This window comes from Protopterus annectens, chromosome 5.part0 (assembly GCF_019279795.1).
Source record: "Protopterus annectens isolate FY-2018-M chromosome 5.part0, PAN1.0, whole genome shotgun sequence".
Classification (NCBI taxonomy): Eukaryota; Metazoa; Chordata; order Ceratodontiformes; family Protopteridae; genus Protopterus; species Protopterus annectens.
The window spans coordinates 1,235,744,711-1,235,755,938 of record NC_056735.1 but is presented as its reverse complement, the minus strand read 5'-3'; positions in this window follow the sequence as shown (position 1 = coordinate 1,235,755,938).

The following is an 11,228-nucleotide window of genomic DNA, read 5'->3' as shown; positions in this document are numbered from 1 at the left end:
TGTGATTTTATATATATATATATGTATATATATATATATATATATATATATATATATATATATATATATATATATATATATATATATATATATATATTTTTTTTTTATGCATTTTGTAACTAAAGCTGCAGGTCAGACTGTGCAATTTGTTTTGTTTTTGTCACATTTACATCATGTAATAGATGTTTCACTAGTGGTTGCAGTGTGATCATTTTTAAGTGTGCAGGTATTTTCAAAATATCCATGTTAAACGTAGTCTCGAGTTTATGCAGTCAATTATTGGTTTGTTTCTCTGCTGCTCGAGTTTGAAAACTTATCAGTTTTTGTCCTACTTCCTGTGGGGCTTCTAAAGATAAACTCCGTCATCAGCTTAGTAATGGATCACAGCTGTTCAAAGTGGCCAGAAGAGTCCCAACAGTTTTCTTTTCATTTGGTCATATCTTACAATTTCTCTGCATTTATATTATCTTTATTGCCAAGTGCCTTTCATCCTTTTTACTGCTCATTTCTGTCGCAAATATTGCTCTTCCTCTCCAGTTTTATTCATTTTCAGAACTGTCTCTTTCAGAAATTGATAGTAACTGGCCTAATTTATTTGTTTGCATGTTTTGCCTTATTTTACTGGGGTAGTTCAACTGGGCATAACCTTTTTTCAGTAGAAGCTAGGGGGAGATGAGCTACACAAAAGAAGCAAGAAAAACATATTTATAGCCGTCTTTCAAGTTATAGTTTACATATATAGTATTTCAGACATGTATAATAAGCATCATTTTGAATACAAAAATTCTATTTTTTTTTTTTACAAAAAAATAAATCCAGCAGATTTCAAGTATTGTAATGGAGAAAAAATACATCTTTGATTAAACTTATGGGCATACATTTTGCTGAAGCAGTAGATTTGATTTACTTGATTATAGCAAAAAAAGTAGAAATCAGGATGTATAACATATTACAGTGGAGTTATTTTCAGAGGTATTAGGAGATAAAGTAGTTAAAGAAATGGAATAAATAAATTCAGAAGAAAAATGAGGAAGGAATTGGTAAAAAGTATTAAGCAGACTTAATGAAACTCATCATGTGATGAAGCTTGAGGAAGACATCTGTTCCCTGATTTGATATTTTTAGCTGTTGGATGTCAGTAGGAGAACATGTCTGCAGACCTGTACTTTGCCAGTTGGAGGGAGCTGGATAGACAGAGAGTGACTATATATCCTATTTCAGTTGTTTTTTCATGTCTTGACGTGAACAGTTGAGCAACTAGCTTCTTAAGTTTATCATGTCCCAGACTTTGATCTTTGTTAAAACTCTGATATGATTTTGTTATGGTTATTTAGTACCACTTTCATTTTATTTTATTGTGGAGTTTCTTTTCTTTCACATTATCATGTTAGAAACTGACCGGCAAATGCTGGATGCTAGGTCTCCCACCCCATGGATTTGCCTTCAAGTGTTGCATTTGCAAAAGATCAGAATGTGAGCATTGTGCCACCAGTAACAAAAAGGTATTTTCTAGTATAGCTAGAAATTTATAGGTATTCTAGAAGACAGAAGACAGCTAGCTTTTACGTTCTCCAACTCTTTTTTTTTTTTCTTCGTTACTAAGAGCTCGTCTAACTTTAAACAATCTATTAAGCTCTCCTAAATAGAGTGGTAGACATGGGAACCTATTAGATGTGAATTTAAAAGGTAAAAACTGTGAGGACATTCTCAAGCTGTTTTGAGTGGCAAGCGTCACTTTTCAAGAAGCCTGGAAGTGATATGCCTGTAAATTTTTTTTTTGTTCACTGTCTACAGTAGGTGTTAAAATTCATCCACTGACTCTGAGAGTGACCACTTGGAAGTCCCCTTTTCTCCCTACCGCTCCAATGCCTCAGTGTAGCATTCCAGGAGAAGGGGCATAGGGAGACATTACTCAAATGCCAGAAACAGTGGTAAAACTGGCACCTGAAGATGGAGTTTTCAGATAGTGGTGGTGGTAAGGGGGGGCTTTTCATGACATACAATGGCTCCTGTGTATTTGATCCAGGTCTGAAGATATCTTTTGCCTAGAAAGATTGCTTGTAAAATTCTAAGATTTGTGGTGCTTTATTGTTAGGTAACTTACTGTTGCCCATTATACAGATATGAAGATAACACAAGTTGTTGAGTAAGACTAGTGATCCTTTGCTAGGCCTTTTCTTTAATGGAGATTGTGTAATAATCTGCCTGAGGACAAGTCATCTGGAAACTTGTTAGTGCCATAGATGTCATCTGGGTTACAAAACGTTGCTCCAAAGTACTTGAATCTTGTGCAGCAATTCTAACATCCTAAACTTCTGATAATGGCTCTGTAGCTATTGGTAAGTTCTCCTGAGCTTCCTCAAAGGATAAGTACAGGAATGCAAATAACTCACTGAAAAAGACAGAATAAAGCTACTTGTCGCTGCCACTAACTGTATGATATGTAAAACAAGGCAGAATTGGTGAGTTTGGTTTATAGGAGCAAGAAATATGAGAGGAAACAGTGTAAAAAAGTGAGTAGTACAGTTGTCGTAGGTGGTCGGTAATTCGACAAGCACAGATGTCTGGCCTGACAGTGGAGTAGAGGGAACCAGTATCAGATCGGTCACACACTGGTGAATTTGTTAAGTGAAAGTAGAAGTATGAATAATTTACTGGCCAAGTTTATGGAAGGTACTAAACAAAAAACTCAGGAAATAAAAACAGTTGAGTAATCATGCTGATGCTGTTAGAAACCATAAGCAAAATGGCAGTATGGAACAAATAGGATTTGCATAGACCAGGACTGTTTGACTACCAGTAGAAAGAGGAGAGCTGTCTTCTACCCAGTCAAATGGATGGCCAGACGCAAAGGAATTTGTCAAAGGAAAAATATACTTTAAAAATGATCAAAACACGGTAGGTTCAGGTTAAAGCAGTTTAATCTTGCAGCAAGGAGACAAAAACGTGCTAATACAGAGTTTGTCTAACCAGAAACAGGAAATGCATTCATTTTTATAGGTTATCAAAGTAATCCTGTCCTACCATGCTGACGTAACAAATTACCACCTTTTGGCCATCATCTGCTGACCATCTTTCCCATGATTTTCTGCTGATTTAAACAATTTTTATGTGAAACATCCTGAGGAAAACAGCATGGCCTTGGTTACTTTCAGTTAGATACTTGTTATGTTACATTCAAGATACTATAGCTAAATCGAACACAATGCTAGCAGTTCATTTCTCTAAAAAGCCTTTGTCTAACTTATCTCTAACTATTGCAGCTGCAGAGGTTCCCATCCTCTGAACAAAGCTGTCTGTTTGAAATCATTACATTTATTCAATGGTATATTGTCTATTCATATGCTTCTGACCTAGCAGATTAACACCTGTTTTTCAAGTACATTTCCACAAGGCATAAACAAGAATATTGCTGTGCTAGCAGTTACTAGGTCAGAGGGCAACTTGCAAGTTTCAGTAAGCAAGTTGCATTTTCAATAAGGATTATTTTCAGCCTCATATGAAACTCAATTTATAGAATCACAGTGCATAAGAAATAGAATGAAAAGCATATTAAAAACACTTGATTATTAATTTGTTTTTTAGCAAACACATATTAATACATATTTTTCTAACATCTCGCTCCTGTTAATACTTTTTATTCTATTTTCAAAAAAGGATAAACAGTTTACTTCTTTTCCTAACCTCTTCCATTTAGGATTTGCAGTTAAGAAAGTCATCTAGTTTAAACTTTTATGAAAGCGTCTCGCATTCTAGCAGCTCTTCAAATTCAGTACTTTGATACATAGTTTCAGACACGGATATATCTATGAATTCCTTAATTAATTTCTTCATGCAGGGGATTCCGCAACAAATACAAGCTCCTATTAGGAGTAAACCTACCCCAATAGCAATCAGTATGCTCATAAAGATGGAACCCCACCCCCCCAAAGGCATTCTGAAAAAACTGTCAGAGGGTTTGGGCCTGGTTTGGTCATGGCCGACACCTGCTGTATCACCTCGAGATGATCGTTCATCTCATGCTGATGGTCAGGAATAAACGCACAGCATTCTTCTTTGATTAAAGCGCAAGTCCCACCTCTCGCCGCTAGGGTGAAGTCAAGAGCCATTCGGTTTTGAAGCACTACAGTTCTCATGGCATTCACTTCATCAGTTATCAGTTCAAGGGCAGAAAAAGTTGCATTACTCATTATTTCGAGAAGTTTAGACAGATTTCGCAGTTCCCATATTGATTTAACTCCGCCATACATGGGCGATATACCTGCCCAGGATATAACAGCATCGCTCAAGTCCATGTGCACAAGTTTGGTTCCCACATTACGATGGTTTTTCCACCCTGCTTCGATTCGTCCCACTGGATTCTCTGGTTTCTTAACAGTCTGTTTGGTTACGTTTCAAGTATTTCGAATACTCCCTTGAGGCAAGGCTGCAGTGTGTTGGATGGCCGGAACCCGGTATCCCAAAAAACAACTGCCAGACCAATTCTCAGGTAACCATTTATATGCCTTTTTCCCACATACAAAATAACAGTCCTCTACCTTTGTCATTACTTGGTTACAAAAAGACTGCCCTGCATAACATTTTCTTATCTGTCACTGATAACTGTTTGAAAAGTACATGATTGTGCTGTACCTCAAGAGTTTTATGCATAGATTTTAAAAATGAATCATAATCTGTACTACAAGATCCACTCAAATCATTTGGTTTTCTATAACATTTGTACTGTACAGTAACATTACATTTACTCCATCCAACTTGGATGGAGTCGTTTTTATAAAAACATACAATTCCTTTTTGTGTCACAGGCAAATACAGTGTTACTTTATCTTGTGCTTTAATAGCAACTGTGTCAAAAAACAGATTTTCCCAGGTCTCATTGACCCCTAGGGGGATAGCAGTCATTAACAAACCCCCGTATGCTGTTGGTATGGCCGTACAGACCCAGCAGTTCGAAACATTGAAAGTCTCTGCATATACACGTGTAATTGCCTGATAAGTGTTAAAGTTCGGATGCCAGTCTATGTTTGGTTCATTATGTCTAATCAGTTCAACCTTTGTGGCAGGAAACAAGTATGGCCACAGCAAAAAGAACAATGTGATCAATATTGCAACAAAAACAATCGTACAAGTTTTCTGAAATTGTTCAGTGTCTCTACTCACTCTGTATCTGGCCATTTTGTTCTTGTTGTGCAACAGTAACAAGGTTTTTGTCCAGTTCAAAGTTTTTAACCAGTTTATAGTGTGTCAAATGGATCCAAGAAGCTCGTTCCGCGATTTTGACTGCGGTGGGTGTCGACAGCAGTACCTGGTACGGACCTTCCCACTTCGGAGAGCTCCAGATGTCCTTCAAGAATGCAACTGCAGTCATAACATGTGGGTTGTCCTGCCTCAGGCAGCCCTCGGTCGGCCGGATTCCAAAGTCTGGGTCCGACGTCGGCTGATGTCGCATTTCTCTCCGACGTCAGAGCGGCTGGAGTACATAAGCATCAGCCGACGCCATTTTCTTCAGTCTTTCTTGCCGCGCGGTGCCCGAAGCAGAAGCAGTTCGCAAGTGCCGGTCGGTCAGCTCCTGTATTCTACGATACCGAAGTCATCAAAAAAGCTAAGTACCCCGTTGGGGACCTTTTCTTGCCTCAGCCGATGTCAGAAATTACTGAAAAAGTTAACAATTGTCTTTTTTGTGGTAAACAAATACCTCATAAGGATTTCCACTCTTACTGCCTCCCTTGCCTGGGCCCAGACCATGACGTCTCGGCCTGTGTAGCCTGTGCTCGCTTCAACAAGCGCACTCTCAGGCGCCGGGCGGAGTTCGCTGAAGATTTTTTTGGCGATAAATTTGCTTACACCATGCCGTCGGATCTTCCGACATCGCAAACTCCCAAAAAGCGAAAAGACCGGGACCGACATCCTCGGCCCGCGTCTACCGCCGACTCCACTCCAAAACCTAGCGCGAGTGCTCCGGTTCCCTCTGAGACGGTCTCTCCACCGCTCCGAACCGAAGACACCGCATTACCGACGACTCCGATTACAGACATTACTCCGACGCCAGTTATAGATTTTCCTCCGGATACCGAAACCGAGGAAATGCCCGAGACCATTGCTGTAGACAAGGTCACTCCTGCACGTGGAGCTGCCAGGCCTCCTATGGCCATGTCTATTAAGGCCTACACTAGGGCTAAGGCAGCCAGTAAAACAAAGCATATTACTTCTAAATCCTTACCTCAGCCGACTCCGGAGACACAAATTATGTCCATGGCTGCTGATTTAATTTCCATGATTAGAGGTTCACAGGCCCATCCTAAGAGAGCATACCAGCCTCCTCCTGATAAAAAGCCCCGGGTTGAACCCTCTGACCCTACTCTTTCAGATGAAGACTCTGAGGGCTCTGTCCACTCTGATAGCCAGGAAGAGCTCTTCCAGACCTATGAGGACTCGGATGCAGAAGATTCCATCCCTTCGGCCTCCCCTCCTGAGGATATTTCTTTTGGGGAAGTTCTGCACACCATGAGGGAACATTTCAAGTGGCAAGGTCAGGAATATTCTGATTCTAGGAAACGCCTTAGGACTTTCCTTAAGAAGCCTCAGCACAGGCCCTTAGTTATTCCTCCTGTACTTGATGTTCTGGATGATTTGTATTCTGACTCTAGTGCTACCCCTGATTCTCTTCCTCCTGCTCCAGCCAAGCCAGACAGGTATTACAGGGTCCCAGAAACTCATTCCCATTTATTCAGGGCCCATACTGCTGATTTGGAAACTATTTCACAGGGGCCTAAAGGAGTTTCAGCCTCCACCTCAAAAAATCCTTTGCCTTCCAACAGGGAAGCGAGGTCATTAGAGAGATGGGGCAAAAAGGTTTACACATCCACTACCTTATCTATGAGAGCTTTAAATTGCCTTTTTCATATGTTACAATATCAGGATTATCTCTTAGAAGATTTACAAAAAACATTCGCTTCTCCTGATCCTTTAGACAGGAAGACTTTGCAGGAAGCTGTACATAACACTCAGCAAGTAAGCAATCACTTCCTGCAGTGTGGATATGATGCACTGGAAGCTTCATGTAGGGCAGCTATGACAGGGGCAGTGATTCGTAGACATGCTTGGTTAAAAGATCAACCTCTACCAGATCATGTAAAAGCAAAACTTCTGGATGCACCTTTGGAAAAGAACAAGCGTTTTGGTGCAAATGCTAAGGATGTGTTAAAGACCATCGAAGAAAAAGCAAAATCAGTTCAGACTGTGAAAGATTTCCTCCAGGTTCAACCCCCCCAGATTCAGTAGGAATTGGCCATCAAAAACCTGGTCCTTTCCTAATCCAGAAAAGTTTCAAAGGGGTAAGAACAGACGTGGCCGAGGAAGAGGCCAATACAGAGGCCCTTACAGGGGACGACAATGGCAGCCAGGAAACCAAAGAAGTGACGCAGGGGTTTCACCTGCCCAACAACCACAAACTGAATGACTTTCCTCTACTACCGCCTACCAGGGAACAACTAGAAGCTCCCTTGGACGGGAAATTATCTCTGTTTGCAGAAAACTGGCACAGACTGACAAAGGACAAATGGATTTTGGACATTATAGACCGAGGGTACAGGTTTCATTTTCATACCTTACCAAGAAAACAAGGCATGCCAAACCTACCACAAAATCAGAGGGCAGAGGCTATCAAGCAAATCACTCTGCTGACTCGAATGAAAGCAATAGAAAGAGTTCCACAACAAGAACAAGACCAGGGTTTTACTCAAGACTGTTCCTTGTTCCAAGAAAAGAATCTCAGTGGAGACCAATACTGGACTTGTCCGCATTAAACACCTTTCTCATAGTACCAAAGTTCAAAATGCTGACTCTACAGCAACTCCTTCCCATGCTGGGCAAGGAGTCGTGGCTGATTACTCTGGACCTCAAGGAGGCATACCTGCATGTCCCTATCAGACACAGCTGCAGAAGATACCTCAGATTTCTTGCAGGGCCAGAGCATTATCAATTCTCAGCATTGCCATTTGGCTTATCTACTGCGCCCAGAGTATTTACAAAATGCCTGGCTTCAGTAATTGCTCATTGCAGGCTCCAGGGTATACAGATTTACCCGTACCTGGACAACTGCCTCATACAAGCAGACGACAAATTGATGTTGACAAAAAACCTGGATTATGTCATACGATTACTTCAAGCTCTGGGATACACAGTCAACTTCCAAAAGTCAAGACTGCAGCCATCCCAGCAAATAATCTTCTTAGGAGCCAAACTAGACACAGTTTCTCAGATGGCTTACCTGACAGAAGACAAGCAAGAGAAGTTAACTCATTACTTCAAAGGTTTAGCAACACTCACCCAGATGACTGCAAGGAGATTCCTACAGGCCCTGGGTTACATGGCATCCTGCATTCTACTGGTTCCATTAGCAAAACTACACATGAGAAAGCTTCAATGGTACCTAAAAAGCATTTGGTCTCAACACAGCAACAACTTGGAGACAATCATACCACTCATTCCATGCCTACAAAAGGAATTCCTATGGTGGGCCTCGGTGAGCCAGGAAAACACAGGTATGTCATTCAAAAAACCACAGATAACACAGACCATGACTACAGACGCCTCAGACCTTGGATGGGGGGCGCACATGGAAGGCAGGTGTATACAAGGACAATGGTCTCCAAAGGAAACGCATCTGCATATAAATGAAAAGGAAATGCTGGCAGTAATGCATGCCATCGAGGCTTTTCAACACCAACTCCAGCAAGGCCATTTAATGATACGGACAGACAACACCACTGTGATATGGTACGTAAACAAGCAGGGGGGCACCCACTCTTACCCCCTTTGCAGACTGACAATGCAGCTTTGGGAGAAATCACTGAGCCTAAACATCCAGTTACAATCCCAGTTTGTTCCAGGAAAAGACAATGTGTTGGCGGACAGCCTAAGCAGGAATTTCACAGATCCACACGAGTGGAGGTTACATCCGAAGGCCTTCAGACAACTCACTTCGACATGGGGCAAGCCAGAAGTGGACCTATTTGCCTCTCACCTAACCATCTTCTACCAAAATTTTGCACAAGGACATACCATCCAAAAGCTTGGAAAATAGATGCCCTCTCATTCAACTGGAACTCCCTAGCAATCTATGCATTCCCACCTCTGCCACTGATGACCTCAGTATTACTAAAGATCAAAGCAGAGAAGCCCAAGGGAATCATAATAGCTCCGGATTGGCCAAGACAACACTGGTACCCACTACTACGGAGCATATGTCACACCAGGAGGTAGGCCCTCCCTCAGTGGCCTCTACTTTTGACTCAACACAATTTCGAAACACTGCATCCAAATCTTCAGACACTGCAGCTAACAGCCTGGGAGATCCCATAAATAACTTCAGCTTATCTCTATCCAAGGAAGTTCAGCGGATACTAACAGAGGCTCGAAGACCATCCACCAGAAAGGTTTACTTAGCAAAGTGGAAAAGATTCAGCAATTGGAATACCAGCAAGGGACATGATGCTTCATTGTTGAACATCCCACTCATCTTGGAATATTTGGCAGATATGTTAAAGAACGGCCTCTCATATTCTTCCATAAAGATACATGCATCTGCTATTTCAGCTAGATACAACACTGATCCTCCTGTTTTCTCTCACCCTTACTAAGACAATTCCTCAGGGGAATCAAGAACATTAAGCCACCAAGAAAGGCCCCAGTGCCAGCCTGGGACCTCAATTTTGTCTTAGAAAAAGTGACTCTACCTCCTTTTGAGCCAGCAGCTTCAGTTGACTTGCAATTTCTCTCATGGAAGACAGCTTTCCTGTTGGCAATTACCTCAGCAAGAAGGGTTTGAGCTACAGGCCCTAATGGCAATACCACCCTTTATTATTTTCCACAGAGACAGGGTTTCATTAAGGACCAACCCTACTTTTATGCCAAAGGTGGTATCTAGGGTTTCTCTAAATCAAGCCATTCATCTGCCTGCTTTCTTCCCCAATCCTGAGAATAAGGGGGAAAGACTTTTGCATACCTTGGACATTCACAGACAACTTTGATACTACCTGGACAGAACCAAGGCCAGTAGGAAGTCTGAACAACTTTTTGTAGCTTACGCCCTGCAGTCCAAGGAAAAGCAATTTCAAAACAGACTATTTCTAAATGGATTGGACATTGCATCAGATTCTGTTATTCCTTTCATGGAAAGACTGTTCCAGCCAATGTCAGACCACATTCCACCAGAGCTACAGCCACCTCTACAGCATTCTTAAGAGGGGTGCCTACCAAGGACATTCTAGAAGCTGCTACATGGAGCTCCGTGCATACATTCTCCAAACACTACAATCTCCCTCTATATTCCAGATAGAGCAGGCTTTGCTTCGTAAGTCCTGCAGGGTTTGATTGCCACACCATCTCTTTCCTAGAGCATACCTCCTCCCCCAGCTAATCTATGGTATTCTACCCACATGTTATGACTGCAGTTGCATTCTTGAAGGACATAGTACAGTTTTGTACCTACCATAAATGTAGATGTCCGATAGACATGCAACTGCAGTCGAATTTTCCCTCCCTCCATACCCCTCTATGCCTAGGGTCCACTCCTATCCCTGTTACTCTTAGCTGGGGATTTCTGTTATGGTGTATTTGTTTTATTGCTCATTTATTTGTTTGGAATCCTGTTTTTGTCTTCCAATTTGATTACAGCCTTCCTTGGAGGGCACCTGACATCTGGGGCAAGAAACACTGAAGAAAATGGCGTCGGCTGATGCTTATGTACTCCATCCGCTCTGACGTCAGAGAGAAATGCGACATCAGCCGACGTCGGACCCAGACTTTGGAATCCGGCCGACCGAGGGCTGCCTGAGGCAGGACAACCCACATGTTATGACTGCAGTTGCATGTCTATCGGACATCTACATTTATGGTAGGTACAAAACTGTACTTTCTTCCGCTTCGTAATCTTCACCCAGACCCAAGTTCCTGGGGTTACTGTTGCTTCCGATTTCGGTTGCTCTTTATCTGAAACAGAATTTAACTGCAAATGTTTGTTATTCAAAAATCTCCTCATATAACCTGCAAGTGAACTGTCAGCCTCCTGCTCTGTAGACATGAGAGGTTTCCACTGAGGTGTATAGTATGCCCTCCCAAACAAAGTTTCAAAAGGAGTTAATCCCTTTACATTTGGAACAGTTCTCATACTCAACAGTGCTAAAGGCAAACAGTGCACCCAATTTTTCTGTGTTTCTTCTATCAAT